Consider the following 17624-nt stretch of genomic DNA (forward strand, 5'->3'; position numbering starts at 1 on the left):
GCAACTGAATCGCTGTGCAACAAAGAGAAAGCACAAGGGAGCAGCTGGAGTTACAATAGAAGTGCAGTGGAAAGCGTGGTCAGTGAAAGGATAATGACAGCAGGTGAAAGTATTACCTTGGCAAATGGAAAGAGTGAAGATGGCTCCTAAGTTCACAACATCTGTTCTGATTGTTCCCATTGAGTGAAAATAAGGGGGAGGGTTTTGTGACAAAGCAAGGAATAAAAGGAGACACTTGGCCTGGCAGCTTGCTAATCTTGCAGCAGCTACAACAGTTCAGTGTCCAAATGGATACCAGTGACAAGTGGTGTCCCTGAGGGGTCAGTGCTGGAACCAGTGCTGTTTAACATTTTTGTCAGCTGTGTGGGCAGTGGGATTGAATGCACCCTCAGCAAGTTGGCAGAGGACACCACAATGGCATTCCCAAGTACAGATACAGGCTAGGTGAGGAATGGCTCGAGAGCAGCCTTGAGGAGAAGGACTTGGGGGTGTCACTGACAAAAATCTCGACATGAGCTGGCAATGTGTGCCTGCAGCTGAGAAAGCTGATCATATCCTGGGCTGCATCAAAAGAAACATGATCAGCAGGATGAGGGAGGTGATTCTCCCCTTCTGCTCTTGTGAGACCCCACCTGGAGTACTGCATCCAGTTCTGGTTGCTCCCAGCATAGGAGGAAAATCAAACTGCTGTGGTGGGTCCAGAAGAGAGCCACAAAGATGATCAGAGAGTTGGAGCACTTCCCCTATGGGGACAAGCTGTGAGAGGTGGGATTGTTCAGCCTGGAGAAGAGAAGGGTCCAGGGAAACCTTATAGAGCCTTTCAGTACCTGAAAAGGGCCTACAAGTATAGGTTAGTGCTCAGCTCATCATTGTCAGACCTGATTCTCACTTGCTCTTCTGTTTCTCTAGTTGATGAAGACTAGAGAAACAGAAGGAAAGATGAAGTATGAGATGCTCACCAGAGCAGCCTGCAGTTCAAGATGTCTCTTTGCTACCTCCTACAATCCAGCTGCAGGTTTGTCTCAGAAAACAAAGCAAAATAGAATGCACTGCAGAGAAAGAAAGGAAGAACAACATAAAAGCACGAAACTATCCCAAAACCCACTCTCTCTCATACTGAGGGGTTTGGAGCACAAGCCCTGTGAGGAGAGGCTGAGGGACCTGGGGTTGTTCAGCCTGGAGAAGAAGGCTCAGGGGAGACCTCATTGCTGCCTGCAACAACCTGAAGGGAGGTTGTAGCCAAGTGGGGGTTGGTCTCTCCTCCTGGGCAACCAGCACCAGAACAAGAGGACACAGTCTCAAGCTGCACCAGGGGAGGTTTAGGCTGGATGTTAGGAAGATGTTCTTCACAGAAAGAGAGACTGGCCATTGGAATGGGCTGCCCAGGGAGGGGGTGGAGTCTCCATCACTGGAAGCATTTAAAAACAGACTGGATGAGGCACTTAATGCCATGGTTTAGTTGATTAGATAGTGTTGGGTGATAGGTTGGAATTGAAGATCTCAAAGGTCTTTTCCAACCTGGTTAACTGTGTTTCTGCATGAAGGATGGGTGTTCACTTGCCACAGTGTCCCTTTCTCAGGGATTTTTTCTGTACAGAACTGTGACTGAGATTTCCAAGCCAGCTTGAACTTCCCCCCCCACCTCTGCATTTACCACCATGAAACACAACCACAATGGAGAAGATGCAGTCTTGTCCTGTCTGTTCTTTATGACATTTGTCTTGGGATTCATAAGGAGTGGTTCTCACTTTCCACCTGGCCCCTCTTCCTGAGGGTTTCCTGGTCAGAGATGACTGATAAGTGAATGCATTTGCCAGATCTGCTTTACTGCTTTTTTTCCTCCTTTCCTTCCTTATTTCTGAAAAGAAGCAGTGAGGGGGAAGAAATGGTCTGTAAGTGAGGCACAAAAGCAGAGATTTATTGAATGAGGAGAGCAGACTCCAGGGGCCTCCAGGTAAAAAAAGTATAATTAGCATCATATCATCTGACTAAACAGCTGCTGCTCCACCACCACCATTCCTGCACCCAGGGGCCAAGACCCTCAACCAGCCAAGATACCACACAGAGGAGCTCAACCCCAGTGAGAAGATCCAGCCAGCACCCATGGATGATATTGGAGTAGTCATCAGTCCTGGTCCTAACAGCCGGGGGGCCACCAGGCCCCCCGGCCTTTGTTGTCACCACCACCATCACCCAGTGTGCACCATGGGCACTCACCAGAGACGAGAGGAGGATCCTCAGCCCAGATGGGCTCAGCTTGGGGCTGCTGCCTTTCCTGGGGGGGATTAAATAGGGGAGTGGGTGGGAAGGGCCAGGTGGCCACACCTGGGGTGGGAGGAGACTCCAACAGACTCCAGGTGCTATGGGTTTGAGGGGAAAAAGGGAGATGATGGGGCAGATGAGGGACTTTTAGTGTGTCAGTGAGTGATAGGACTAGGGGGAATGGGGAAAAAATACAGTAGAAATGGGTAGATTCAGATCGGATGTTAGGAAGAAGTTCTTCACCATGAGGGTGGTGAGACACTGGAACAGGTTGCCCAGGGAGGTGGTGGAAGCTCCATCCCTGGAAGTATTTAAAAACAGACTGGATGAGTCTGTGCCATGGTTTAGTTGATTAGTTGGTGTTGGGTGATAGGTTGGACTCGATGATCTTGAAGGTCTTTTCCAACCTGGTTAATTCTGTGATTCTGTGATACAAGAAAGCTGGGAAAGGAGTTTTTGCAAGGGCTTGGGATAGGATTAGAGGGAAAGAATTGAACTGAGGAGGGTAGGTTTAGGCTGCAGTAAAGCTGGTGAGACCCTGGAACAGGTTGCCCAGGGAGGTTGTGGATGCCCCGTCCCTGGAGGTGTTCAAGGCCAGATTGGATGAGACCTTGAGCAACTTGATCTACCAGAAGGTGTCCCTGCCCATGGTGTGTGGGGAGAAAATTTGAACTAGATGATCTTCAAGGTTGCTTCCAACCCAAACCATTCTATAAATCATGAGCCTGTGAATAACAGAGGATGATGCTTCACTGATATCTTACAGTACTGGCATGAACAGAAGGGCACATGAAGCTTCCCCAGGGATAACCCTGGAGATTTTCCATTAGCATCAAGTTAAGCTTTTTACGTTGTGTTTCTGGAAGACCAAGTAGGAGAGGTGTCTGCAGTGATGTGGATCAGCATTCCAAACTGGCTTTGCAGAGCAGCCCAGGCTCTGGACAGAAGTTCTTGAAGTTTGGCCTTTCAAAGTCCTGAGTGTGGAGTGCTGGTCCCTGAAATGTGCTCTGCATGGGCTGGGAACCAGATACATCACCCCCATTCACTGTGTGTCCTGCAAATAGGAAGGAAATAGGTGCAGGCTCTTTAAGAAAGATGCATTGCTTCAGAACACAAGTGACAAATGTATTGCTCCTGGGGAAACAAATGTTCAGTTAATGAATCACATATGCCTCATCATCTGGTACAAGGTGCATGGATGAATCTTTAACATACATCTTTTTAATCTGGGAAAAAAAAATATCCAGCTGTTACTTGCATTAAACCCAAGCATCCAAATAAAAATGTGTGACATCCACCCTCCCTCCAAGGGTTGGTTGCAAGACATCAAAAATTGTCTGGTATCAGAATGTCATGGTGTGCTGGAAAAAAAGAGAAGTGCAGCAGTAATTGAGTGGTGACATTATCTGTGCTGGAGTTTGAGGGAGAGGGTGAGCTTTTGAACATCAGCTATTTTAAGACTTTTGACCTTTCCAGAGTTGCACATACACAGCTCTATGTGATGTGATGTGATGTCTGGGACAAGCATATCACTGCAGTGATATCAGGGATATTTCATTGTGTTATATGTATCCATCTTGTAAATATATCAATCAATCAATCAATTTAGGAAGTTTGGCAGGGAAAATCTGCACAAGCTGCATGATCAAATTTTGAGAAAGCAGACAGATTCATAAAGATGCAAAGTGAAGGTTCCTGGAACTATCTTGGTCTTTCATCAAAATACAGCCTATTGGCAATTTAAGTATTAGACCTGATGAGAATCTGATGAGCTGTCATACTACAGCATTTAATTTTTAACTTGAGGCTGCACCTACACCATCTGACGTGTTGGAACCTTGCCCTCTTGAACTCTCTCTTTGCAGTCCTTGAAGGAAGGAATTCAGTTCTCCCTTAGAGGTTCCAATATTTATTTATTGAGATTTTTTGGTTTGGGTGCCTCATTTTAGGTAGAACTAGGCCATGTCTAGAGACCTCAATAGAATGGAATAGAATGGAATGGAATGGAATGGCATGGAATGGAATGGAATGGAATGGAATAGAATAGAATAGAATAGAATAGAATAGAATAGAATAGAATAGAATAGAATAGAATAGAATAGAATAGAATAGAATTAACCAGGTTGGAAAAGACCTTTGAGATCATCGAGTCCACCCTATCACCCAACACCATCTAATCAGTAAACCATGGCACCAAGCACCCCATCCAGTCTCTTCCTAAACACCTCCAGGGATGGTGACTCCATCACCTCCCTGGGCAGCACATTCCAATGGCCAATCACTCTTTCTGTGAAGAACTTCTTCCTAACATCCAGCCTAAACTTCCCCTGGCACAGCTTGAGACTGTGTCCTCTTGTTCTGTGGGTGGTTGCCTGGGAGAAGAGACCAACCCCCACCTGGCTACAACCTCCCTTCAGATAGTTGTAGACAGCAATGAGGTCTCCCCTGAGCCTCCTCTTCTCCAGGCTAAGCAACCCCAGCTCCCTCAGCCTCTCCTCACAGGGCTTGTGCTAAACCCCTCACCTTTGGGGCTTTGTTGCCCTTCTCTGGATACGTTCTAGCAACTCAACATCTTTCCTAAACTGAGGGGCCCAGAACTGGACACAGGACTCAAGCACAATGCCCCATTCTTATGGGCACTGGTATCTGTAATAAGAAGCTATCCAAGATGTAAGTTTCACAATTTGTATGAGAGATGGAAGAGGCAGAGAGATTTGCCTAGCAGCTATGAGGAGCCCATGTATTGGTTCAACAAGATTTGTGTGCAGTGGTATCCCAAGTGTGCATCCTTTGCTCCTCTCCAGATAACATTTAACTTTCCTCATGTGTAAGAGCATTGAAGACTGAAAGATACAGATTTTATAGAGAAGAGCCAAAAGGAAAAATCTTGTACAACACAGGTCAGCACATTGCATCTGGTTGCTCAGAACCAAATGTGTTGTCTTCAATTAAGCTACAGCATCTCTTTAAAACCTTGATATTGAATTTCCAAAGAAATATAAAATCCTGGAAGCAGAAGAATTGATTTATTTATTTTTCTGAGCTGGATCTTGGAGATACAGAGTGAAGAGAGCTAGTTACAGTTCTCAGAGCTTTCTGAGAGTACACAGCCCCCAAGAGCAGGTTCCCACGCCCTTCAAGATTGATGTATTTTTGTTAAGCTACCCTCTTAGAGCAACTGTGGCATTGCAATTCTTACATATATAGTCTGGGGTCAGTATCACCAAACTCAATCTCATGACATCACCCTTTTAAAAATAAAGTTTATTTCATCAGCTCATCTCCAGCCAGTGTCCCCTAGCTGTCTATACCACGAGCAGAGCTTGCTCAGCAAAGCAGAATGAAAACTGGGACTACAGGTGAAAGGTGTGTTTTGGTCTCATAAATCACAGTGTCAGAACGTCAAGTACAAGTCACTGAGAGTTAGTGTAAACAGCAGCTAGTGACAGCAGCTGCAGTTCTTCAGGAATATTCTTGACGCTGCAGCTGTCTGGAGCAATGTTGCTGCTCTTCAGCACCATCTATTGCCATGGTATCTATTTTAATAGGAACATCACCTATGCAGACAAAAGTGCACCTTCCACAGCACTCCAGTGTAATTCAGTAAATGCATCACCAAGAGGGGGATTTGAAATAGGATACTGAGTCGAAGGAAGAGGATTGCACAAGAGAATGGCTGCTTGCCAGTAGCCCAGAAAAGACTGGGTTTAACTCATTATTATTTAATAAATCAGATAGCTCATCCATACACAGATCTTTGTGCAAAGTGGGGAATGGTTTATGTTTTAGCCTCAAACTATTGAGCCAACAAAACACTCCCTCCTTGAAATAGTAACCAAAAGCATGACAAAAACTGGAATGAATAGAATAGAATAGAATAGAATAGAGTAGAGTAGAGTAGAGTAGAGTAGAGTAGAGTAGAGTAGAATAGAATAGAATAGAATAGAATAGAATAGAATAGAATAGAATAGAATAGAATAGAATAGAATTAACCAGGCTGGAAAAGACCTTTGAGATCATTGAGTCCAATCTGTCATCCAACACTATCTAATCAACTAAACCATGGCACCAAGCACCCCATCCAGTCTCCTCTTGAACATCTCCAGTGATGGTGACTCCACCGCCTCCCTGGGTAAATGGACTGGAAAAGCTTGCTTAGGGTGAAAAGATGCAACTGACCTGTTCTGATGATAATGTTTGTGTGTGAGTACTCAAAAACTCACACAGGTATGAGCTACTACTGGTGTTCTTGCTTTGCTCCATTCTTTGCAGTGGAGCTCCTTCAAATCAGTTCAAGGAGGCTGTGATGCTCCTTGAAGTTCAAAAGCCTTTGTAATTTGTCTCCCTCTGCCATTAGCCTAAGTGCCTGTTGGACTTCCCTGAAGAAATTACTTTCATTTAATAAAGATTATATATTGCATGTGTTAAAAAAAATAAAATCCAAAGGAGTCCTGCTGTGTAATCCTATCTCTTATAACATCTGTGAATTAATTTGTTTCTTGAGAGCAAGAGTGATTTATAACTCACAACAAAGCTGAAGTAGCATGACTAAATTAAGAGGAGCATTCAGGCAGTTGGAATGCAATTATAGCACAAATGCACATGCAGTGTCAATGTGATATTAAGGTTAGGAACTCAGTGAAACAGGAATCAGCACACCCAAAGATATGGTTCCTTCCCTCTTACAGTGTTTGTCTAGTTGCACTAGCATGAGAAATGTCTGAATTAGCTGGATACAATCTAAGGACTACCTATGGATTTCATGCACGCAGATGGGACAGACCATCTTTTCTCCATGTTGCACCAGCTCATGGATGGCAACACACGCTGTGCTCTGTCGGAGGTTTTGCTCTTACTCTGGTTGTTTTCCTTAGTCTAATGGAGGTGCTTTGCAGGCAGTACTGCTTGCAGGCACGATCAGAGAATCATAGAGTGGTAGGAGCTGGATGAGACCTCTGGAGATCATTGAGTCATGATTTCACAGAATCACAGAATATATCTTGTTGGAAGAAACCTCAAAGGCCATCCAGTTCAGCCTTTGACCCAGTCCTGAAGGGTCAACACCAAACCATGGCCGCTTGAACTCCGCCAGGGCTTCTCTTCTGCCCTGGGCAGACCATTGCAATATTTGATAACCCTTTCAGTGAAGAAGTATTTCCTAATACCCAGCCTAAACCTCCCCTGGCGCAGCTTGCAACCACTTCCTCTAGTCCTGTCACTAGTCACCAAGGAGAAGAGGCTGGCCCCCTACTTGTACCAACCTTCCTTCAGGTAGTTGTAGAGAGTGGTTAGGTCTGCCCTCAGTCTCCTGTTTAGGCTGAACAACCCCAGCTCTCTCAGATGCTCCCCGTATATTATGTGCTCCAGGCCCTTCATGAGCTTTGTTCCCTTCTTGAGACATGTTCCAGCACCTCAATATTCTCCTTATAGTGAGGTGTCCAGAAGTGAGCACAATACTTGAGGTGTGGCCTCACCAGTGCTGAGTACAGGCTGATCACCACCCTGTTCCTGCTGGCCACAATGTTTCTGGTGCAATCCAGGATGCCACAGGCTTTCATGGTCACCTGGGCACACTGCTGACTCATACTCAGTTGACTATCAACCAATACCCCCAGCTCTCTCCTCAAGCTGCAGCTTTCCAGCCACACATCCCCAAGTCTGTAGCTTACCATGGGGTTGCTGTGGCCCGGGTACAGGACCTGGCACTTGGCCTTGTTGAACCTCATACAACTAGCCTTGCCCCATCTGTCTGACTTGTCCAGATCATGCTATAAATCTTTCCTATCCTCTATCAAATTGACACAGCCACCCAGTTTGGTGTCATCTGCAATTTACTGAAGATGTGCTCAACCCCTTCATCTAGATCATTGATAAAGATATTAGAGACTGAGTCCCAGTACTGAACCCCTGGGAATATGAATTGTGACCAGGAGCCATCCAGATTTACTCCATTCACCACCATGAGCCAGGCCAACTCCTGTGATAAAACCATTCTCCCCTTTTTGGAGAGATGTACTCCATCTGCTGCTGGCAGGCCTGGCATCATGTAAATTGATGCATGATGAAAAATCTCAAAGTCCTGCAAGTGGCACCAGGCTTGAAGCCAAGAATTCATCTGGTGGGTCTTCCCCAATCTATCTGTGTTGGTCCCCACTACTGGGGGGATGGAGGAGAACACTGCCTGTGTTCCCACTCCCTTGACCAGTTGACCCAGGGCACTGAAGTCTGTCTTGACTGCCTCAGTTTCCTTTCCTTTAGTTCATCAGTGCCTATCAGGAAGGTCAACAGAGAATAATAGTCTGTGCTTTATGCAGTGAAAGCTGTGGCAGAACTTAGCTGCACCATTGGACAGCTCAGGTGATGTCAGTGGTGGAGAACCCAGCAATTCTTCCATGTCCTCAGGTCTGAATGTACAACATGATCCTCTTGTGACACTATTTCAGGAGACTGAGCAGGAGTAAATGTATCAGGCTCACCTCACTTGTGCTCCAGGTTCTTTTTATAATGTCCTTTGCCCTCTCTGCTGTTGCTATCTGCAATGAGTTGTTTGGGTGACAGGAGCGTTCTTCATCAAGGAACAACCGGTGAGGAGCGTTGGTGTCGATGTGTTGAGTTTCTTAAATGTCAAGTCCATGTGTGTGCCTTGGCCCTGCTTTCATCAGTGAGGTCTATTTTAGTCAGAGGGCAGCCTGTGAATTTGCAGAGGCCACACTTCATCCCTTTAATGCTGCTCTGCAAAGTCAGTATTCTCCAAGGAGATGGGCTGCAGTATTTGGGATGAGGAAGTAGTAAGTAACCCAAAGAAGGAAGGCAGGCACCTCAGAGGTTCCAATGAGCTCCTATGACTGTTGCTAATAAAATATAAAGTGTTGCATCAGACACCCAGCTGGGTTTTCTGTAGGTGTTTTCAAAAGTCTTTGTGATTTCAAGGTGTCTGCTTTTTCTCCTCCACAGGTGTTTTGATCTCATTTGAGTGACTGCTAGGAAAAAAGATCCTGCATCGAGGGTAGGGAATGATTTATCTAAGCATGAAAGGCATTTCAAAACACAGATGTCCCAACCCAGGCTGTTAACCTTAAGACTCAGCATTAGGATTGTGGTCTACTGAGAGCTAGCAACTTTTTTGTAAAGAAAAGGATCTTTCATCTCTGTATTGAATGAGGAGAACAGAAGAACTACTACCCTTTCTGCAGAAGAGTACAACTGCCTTTTAGTAGCATTATCAGGCTGCTGGCAGAACTCAGACTAAGGTTTGTACCAAAGTGAATTAAGATTGTTTAAAAGAAGACTTGCATTTTGCTTTTTGATTTGCTGGTGGTTTTCCACATAGAATCATAGAATTGTTAGGACTGGAAGGGACCTCGAGGATCATCTAGTTCCAAGCCCCCTGCCATGGGCAGGGACACCTCACACTAGATCAGGTTGCCCAGAGCCACATCCAGCCTGGCCTTAAAAACCTCCAGGGATGAGGCTTCCACCACCTCCCTGGGCAACCTGTTCCAGTGTCTCACCACCCTCATGGTGAAGAACTTCTTCCTAACATCCAATCTGAATCTACCCATTTCTATTGTATTTTTTCCCACAACAAAAGTTGCTCATGACCAAGTGGGTTCATTTTTAGAAGAGTGAGCTTAGACAGGTATTTAACTCATAAAGCTGGCACCAGAGATGTTGCATTTATGCTCTCTGCTTGTTGGGGGGTTGAGGCTGGAAGACTGTGTGCTTTCTGCACACCCTCATCAGCTGATTGGAAATCTTGAATCTTCCCAGTCAGAAAAACAATTAAAAAAGCTTTTCCACCTTTATCCAAGTTTAAAATCCAGTTCTATTATCTGCAACATCATGACAGGCTCCAGAAACTGAGGTAGGACTGTTTTGTTAGATACCATCTGCCTCGATACTCACAGCTCTTCCTAAATGCAGGGGAACTATAGTAATGAAAGTGATGTACCACAGCCTCTTATCTGATTTCTCAGTACTGAACTGCCTTGAATAACCACTTTCTGTTATTAGTCTGGAAGGAATGTCAATTATTGTTTCAGACCATCTCTATCTAGATTAGCATATTTTGGGAAGTGGCCTTACAGAGTCAAACTTGGATCATTTGTAAGTGGCTGACACCACTTGGTCAAACACCAAGGAGATTTGTTTGCAGTGACTTCACTGTACTCTCTTTTGATCCTTGGATCTTTCTCCTTAGGAGTGCTGCCTTGTGGACAGCATACTTCAGTTAAAAGTCCCTGTCTGAAGAAAGACTTTCAACTGCAAAGGTGTTAGACTATTTTCAAAGCTTTTTTTCATCAGAGATAAGATCTATACTTGCCTACAGTCAACATCTTTGAAACACCATAAGCAAAACAGAAGCCATCAACAAATTGCATTAATATTTTAGGAAGGTATTTAATTATTTATGATGAAGCTTCAGCATATCCTTGATATAAAACCTCAGTGTAAAGTAGTTGCCTTGAGATACTCTTCTCCCTGATCAGTACTGTACCATGGGGAACAGTTTAAAGGGCTTTTATTTATCAGAGAACATCAGCAACACTTAGTTAACTTATAAGGAGTGTATTAAAAGCACTTTGGATAAAGAGGTTATGGTGGTTTTTTTGGTTGCTTATTGGATGCAGGAGTCTGCATAAGCCTCTTTGGTTTCCACCTTCAATAACAGCACAATAGGGGTGTACAAAGTACAGGTTACTTAGAAAGCATGGAAATAAGCTATTTTATTACAGCTTCTCAGATAACACAATGAAACTGCCATGGTCTGAGCACCTGTACTGATAGCCAGGACCCCAGGAACTGAGCCAGGGACACTCACTCTTCCACGGGACTGTTAGCTGTCATGGGAGAGTCATTTGATCTTCCAAACTCAAGTTTCCCAGGTATCAGAAGGAGACAGGAAGACATCAGCCTCCTTTGTGAATGCTTTTGAAGTCAGAGGTAGAGAAGCAGAGGTCTGATCCTTGACAATCTTAAAGCACTGTGAATTAGAGGTGTACTAGAAATGTGGTTAATTTCTGAAAGTTAATATATCTAGCCAGGCAGGTCCATTGCAGGACCCTTTAATGTGCAACATGAATTTTATGTTGTAACACCAATGAATCCAGCATGTTAATTTACCCTGCAGGAAATAGGTGTCACTCTCCACTCCATACATCGCTTGCATGCAGAAGATGGAGGTGGCATTAGAGAGTCAGGGACAAAAAAGAGGCTGGTCTTCTCTCTCTGCCTGCTACAGGTTTAAATTTGAGTGACAATCAACATAGTTGGCATGAGAGCGAATGAGGAATACGGGCTGAAATGGTAACACAGATTTGCAGAAGATAGAAGCAGATCCTTCTGCAAAAAGATCTTAGCATTTCCTGCATTCATAGCATTGCATCAAGTGTATAGTTACACAGAACATCAATGAACTTTCCTGACATCTATTTAGCAAGGCAAGTGGTGCTAAATGCCCACTCATGCATGAAAAAATCATTGCTAAACCTGTAAGTTGAAAATCACCTTCCTGAGGTCCAAGCCAGTACCTGCTCCCACAACCCTGGGGTGTGCTCCACTTGCTGTAGAGGCATCCAGATGTGTCACCTCTTGGTGGAGATTGGGTCATTGCATGAAACATTTGCTGACCTAAGTCCTGTTCTCAGGGAAAGCACCACAAACAGGCTAATCAGGCTAGAAAGGCAGATTCTGGGGCAAATGTATTGCATTTATTGGTATGGCCAGTGGATAGGGGAAAAAAAAAAGATTAGGAATAGAGAATGGTGCAATCTTATACAGAGGCAGAACTAGAGGGAGCTTCTGCTGGGAGTTCATCTTTTCTTTGACTACTGCTAGCCTATACCTGCTGGGTATCACTTTTATCTTTGACTCAAAGGACCACTTCTGAAACAGTTTTTTTCCCTGGCAATTTTTAAACTTGAAAATATCTCATAATCTAAGGCACTTCTAAGGAGAAAAAGAGACTCTGGACCTACTTGCAAGTATGTTATCACACTACCCTCTGAAAAAGCTCTAGTTTTTCCCCTGTGTGTGAAATAGAGGAGCACTGAAGAAAAGAAATCCAGTGCTCACCCAAGCACCAAGTCTATGCCCTTGGAAACCAAAGCAGCATTTGGAGACAGGTTTATTTAGCACTACATCTATGATATTTTTAGTCACATTGTGAGCTTTTAGACTTGTGGGTGCTGCAGTACTGTACAAAGAATCACAGAATCACAGAATTAACCATGGCAAATCTCTCTTTCTGTGAAGAATTTCTTCCGAATATCCAGCCTAAACTGCAAAATTGTTTTAGAATCATAGAATTGTTAAGGTTGGAAGAGACCTCAAGGACCATCCAGTTCCAACCTCCCTGCCATGGGCAAGCATATCTCATACTACATCAGGTTGCTCACAGCCACATCCAGCCTGGCCTTAAAAGCCTCCAGGGATGAGGTTTCCACCACCTCCCTGGGCAACCTGTGCCAGTGTCTCACCACCCTCATGGTGAAGAACTTCTTCCTAACATCCAATCTGAATCTACCCATTTCTACTGTATTTTTTCCCATTTCCCCAGTCCTACCACTCACTGACACACTAAAAGTCCCTCATCTGCCCCATCTTCCCCCTTTTTCCCCTCAAACCCATAGCACCTGGAGTCTGTTGGAGTCTCCTCCCACTCCAGGTGTGGCCACCTGGCCCTCCCCACCCACTCCCCTATTTAATCCCCCCCAGGAGAGGCAGCAGCCCCAAGCTGAGCCCATCTGGGCTGAGGATCCTCCTCTCATCTCTGGTGAGTGCCCATGGTGCACACTGGGTGATGGTGGTGGTGACAACAAAGGCCGGGGGGCCTGGTGGCCCCCCGGCTGTTAGGACCAGGACTGATGACTACTCCAATATCATCCATGGGTGCTGGCTGGATCTTCTCACTGGGGTTGAGCTCCTCTGTGTGGTATCTTGGCTGGTTGAGGGTCTTGGTTTAGCTTTAGTTTTCCAATCCATAAGTCTTTCTCCCTTATTCCCTTTCTCTTCCCTCTTTGAAAATTGAGAGGGGTTAATAGAGAGTGTCTGACACTCATTTAGAGGCCAGCCCAGCTCTAACCCATTGAAATGACTGTTGCAACAAAGGTCATTGAAGTATTATCTTCAGGCATGTCAAGATCCCAGCTTGTTGAGTAGGCTTTTATTTCTGATATGGAAAGCCCATATGGTACTTGTTATCACAGTATTACAGTACATTAAAGGTTGGAAGGGACCTCAAGAGATCATCAGGTCCAACCCCCCTGCCAAAGCAGGATCACCTAGGGTAATCTGCACAGGAATGCATCTAGATGGGTTTTGAATGTGTCCAGAGGAGATTCCAGAACCTCTCTGTGCAGCCTGTTCCAGTGTTCCATCACTCTCACCATAAAGAAGTTTCTAGTCTCACCAGGGCAGAGTAGAAGGGCAGAAGAACCTCCCTAGACTTGCTGGACACAATTTTCTTGATGCATCCCGGGATACCATTGGCTCTCTTGGCCACAAAGGCACATTGTTGTTCCATGGAGAACTTGCTGTCCACTAGGACTCCAAGGCCTTTCTCCTGGAGCTACTTAACAGCAAGGCAGCCCCTAACCTGTACTGGTGCCTGTTGTTATTCCTCCCCAGATGCAGGACCCTGCACATGTCCTTATTCAACTTCATGATGTTTGCCTGCACCCAGCTCTCCAACCTGTCCAGATCTTGTTGGATAGCTGCACAGCCCAATGGGGTGTCAGCCACACACACACACAAGTTTTGTATCATCGCTGAACTTGCTGAAGGTACTCTCAGTCAATTATGGAAGTCTTTCTTTTAAGTAGAGCGGGTGAGCTCTTGACTGCCTGTGTGGCAAACTGACTAACACTGTTCTAGATGAGTAAACTATTCTGAAGCAGCACTGTGTGCCATCACTGCATTCCCAAATATAAATCACCTTTCTTGTATGGACAAGTACAGGGAAGGTCCATAGCCTTTCTATTTACTGTGCACCTTGTGCACACACATATTTCTTCTGCACATGTAGATTTGATCCAGAGACCCTTATCGTCTAGGGCACAGGGTTTTATGTCAGTACTGCTCCCGTGAACTCAGAATATGTCCGTGCACAACCACCTCAGTTCCTGGAATGCTTACTTGTCATCTTGTTGTGAGATATAACCTGGTTACATTAGAACAGAATATTCTATTCTATCTTGTTGTGAGACATAACCTGGTTAAATTAAAGAGGGAGGAAGAGCGCAACCACACCTCAGCAAGAAACTACTGCTTCTCTCAGCGTTGACAAGCTCAGGCAGGGGAGGAGTGTGCCGGTGGCTCACCCGAGCTGCTGAAGAGAATGGTGCAGGTTCTGAGGTTGTAAACAACTTTTAATCTGTGTTGATAACTGTGTGCATCCCTGCCTTTCCTCTAAACTGCAGAAGCAAGAGCAATTAGTCTGATTAAGAACATGGCTGCAGAGCAGGCAAGATGGGCTCTCACAAAGCGAGCATGCCTGTCTGTTAAAACAATTGATAAAATGTAATTCTGTGAAGCTTTTTCTTCATTATTTTGATGCTTTTTTTTCATTCAGTGGGCTCTGTATTAATTGCTAATAAAAAAATAGAGCAAGAGTTTTCATTTTAAGGGCTTCCTCTGCCTTTTGAAGTAAGAAGCACAAAGCAAAGCAGTTTGGTAGCTGACATTCTGATATAACTCAGTGCAGACCTCCTTCCTATCAAAGGTGTTTGATAGCTCAGAGGAGAGTGTCATTGTAGAATGGACACAGTGGGTATGCAGCCTGTGAGATAGTTCTCTGGTTATGGTGCTGTTAAGTGCCTAGCTGAAGCTTAACAGCCCCATTGTCTCCATTCCCTCACCCTGAGTTGGCTCTGTTTTGTTCTGGGACCAAAGTAGCTTCCAGCAAGGTTGAAACTGATGTGGCACAAGTAGAAAAGATAACGTTTAAATATTTGGTCCCCTACACATTCTGCCCCAAGGGACCAATGCATTACCCAGAGCCAGGACTTGTTCCTGTTCTGTGTGCTTTGACTTCAGAATACCAGCATCAAGAATAAAACCACCAAAAAAAGACAGTGGACCTGGTGTGCTGAGGGTTAAGCAGAAGATTTTGGCCATGATAGATGCTCTCATTTTGGGGGAACAAGGCCAGGCTGAATACCCACCTTGGCCAGGCTGAATACCCACCTTGGCCAGGCTGAATACCCACCTTGGCCAGGCTGAATACCCACCTTGGCCAGGCTGAATACCCACCTTGGCCAGACTTAGTGGAAAACTACTGCATGGGGACAAGGTGATAAGGGTGACGGGACACTGGAACAGGTTGCCAAGAGAAGTTGTGGATGCCTCATCAATGGAAGTGTTCAAAGTCAGATTTGATTTAGCAAAAAATGCCTCGGCCCATGTTTGGGGGATTAGACTGTATCTTTAAGGTCCTTTCCAACTGAAAACGTTCTATGATTCTATGATAAAGTGATGATTTTTTTGGACCCTGGGGTCCAAGATGTCTCTTAATGCTCTGATGGAAAAACCTCAAGAGAAAGGAAAGGTGTGGTAGCTGCTGTATGTTTGCAAGGGGGTAGTTCTGCATGCAACCAGGGAGCTACTGCTGCTTTTTGCTGCAGCCCTCATGCCTGACTTTACCCTCCTGGGGCTTGTGGCCGTGCTGCAAACAGTGGCAGCTTAGCACTTGTGTGTTGGGTGTCTGCACCTTGCAAACCCTGGTGATAAATCCTCTGGGGGATTACTCTCCAGCAGCTGTTCCTGCCCAGTTTCCCATGCAGAGCTGGCTGTGTGGTGCACAGGGAGAGTCGAGGTGATTGTGAAGTCTTCAGTGCTGTATGGAGGGCACACTGCTGGGCAATTCACAGCCACACATCCTGGAGGCTGCAGCCATGGAACAAATGAGGGCAGTGCTGCAGCCTGCCTGGTGTAGCAAGGCCCAGGGGCAGGCCAGCTGCCGCTTTTTGCCCTCTCTTGCACCCCCTGGGAACTGTAGTGAGGGATTTGCATGGACTTCATTACCCTTTGACCAAGAAGGAGCTGAGATTCCTCCTTTGCTCTCTTTAAGCATTGAAACTTCTTTCTGCACCCTGTTTGCCTCCCTTGCAACTCCCAACACTCACAGCATGTTATTTTTTAGTCTCACACAAGTGTTTCTCAGGGAGAGAAATCTAACAGCTCTTCCCTAGGAGGTGCCATGTAATCCTAAAGGTAGGAAAAAAATAGAGTTAGAAATAAAAAGAAAGAACAGAACAAACCAAAACCAAAGGTAGGTAGTTGTCACCAGAAACCTGAAGGGGGGGAAAGAATTGCCAGAATGAAGTGAAAAGCACAGAATAGGGTGATGTAAAATTAAGTGTAAAATTAGGGCCTGATGCAGCCTGCAGTGAACCAGCAAGACCTGGATGCTGAGCACCATGAAATGGTGGGCTGGTAGCTGCTGAGTGGTGCTGCAGGGAGAGGGTGGGCAGGTTTTCTCAGAGACTGTTTTCATGTCACAAGTACTGAGATTAAATTTTTATCCCCCCCCACATCAACAAATGAAACCTGTAAAAGGCATATTGTAGATCTCCTACAGTGGAAAACACCCTTGAAAGTATGTCTGATAGTGATCTCAGAAACAGCTGTCAGTCCAGGCAGGCATCAGCAGCCTGCACACGTTATTCTTAGACCAAAAAAGCATAAGTAGGTCGAGTTACAAGTGGTTCTTGTAAACACCATCCCCACTAAAATCAGCTCAGAAATCAGCACAAGATCAGAAACTGGTGCTCTGCTGCATCAGAGAGAACAAATGGGATTGCATGGAGCATTAATGGCAACTGGAGGGGCAGCGGAAAGCAGATATCCTTGGAGCTGGACTTCCCCAAGGTTCCCTAGAGGAACTGATATTCCCACTCTCCTCTGAAATCCTCTGTGTGTTTTGGAGCTAATTCTGTCTGGTTGACCCCACAGCAAGCAGCAATGGGCAACTTTTGTAGTGCTGCTGGCTGGAAAGGAGAAATGAGGAGCAGCAGAGGTGGATGGAGCTGGGCAGCTGAGGTGGCCTTGCTGGGTACTGCTTTGCTGAAAGGGCTGTGCAAGGCTCCCACCTCACCCTGAGGGTGGCTTTGCCTCCACCGGTGTCTGTGGTGCTGCGGAACACCTCAATGGGGTCCTGGCTTCCCCATAGCAACTGCTCTCTCTGTGCTCTCACCTCTCTCCTTTTCTGAGACAAGAAATACTAAGAGTTCATTTGGTTTGGAGCAAAATGTGGGTTGTAAATCCAGTGCAGATTTCAATCCTGCATTTTCATTTATATTTTTAAGCTTCTTGATTAATTCCACATATCTGCTGATCTGCTTTTTTGGGGCTGGCATTACAGC

The sequence above is a fragment of the Dryobates pubescens genome, chromosome 10 (genome assembly GCF_014839835.1).
Source record: "Dryobates pubescens isolate bDryPub1 chromosome 10, bDryPub1.pri, whole genome shotgun sequence".
Classification (NCBI taxonomy): Eukaryota; Metazoa; Chordata; class Aves; order Piciformes; family Picidae; genus Dryobates; species Dryobates pubescens.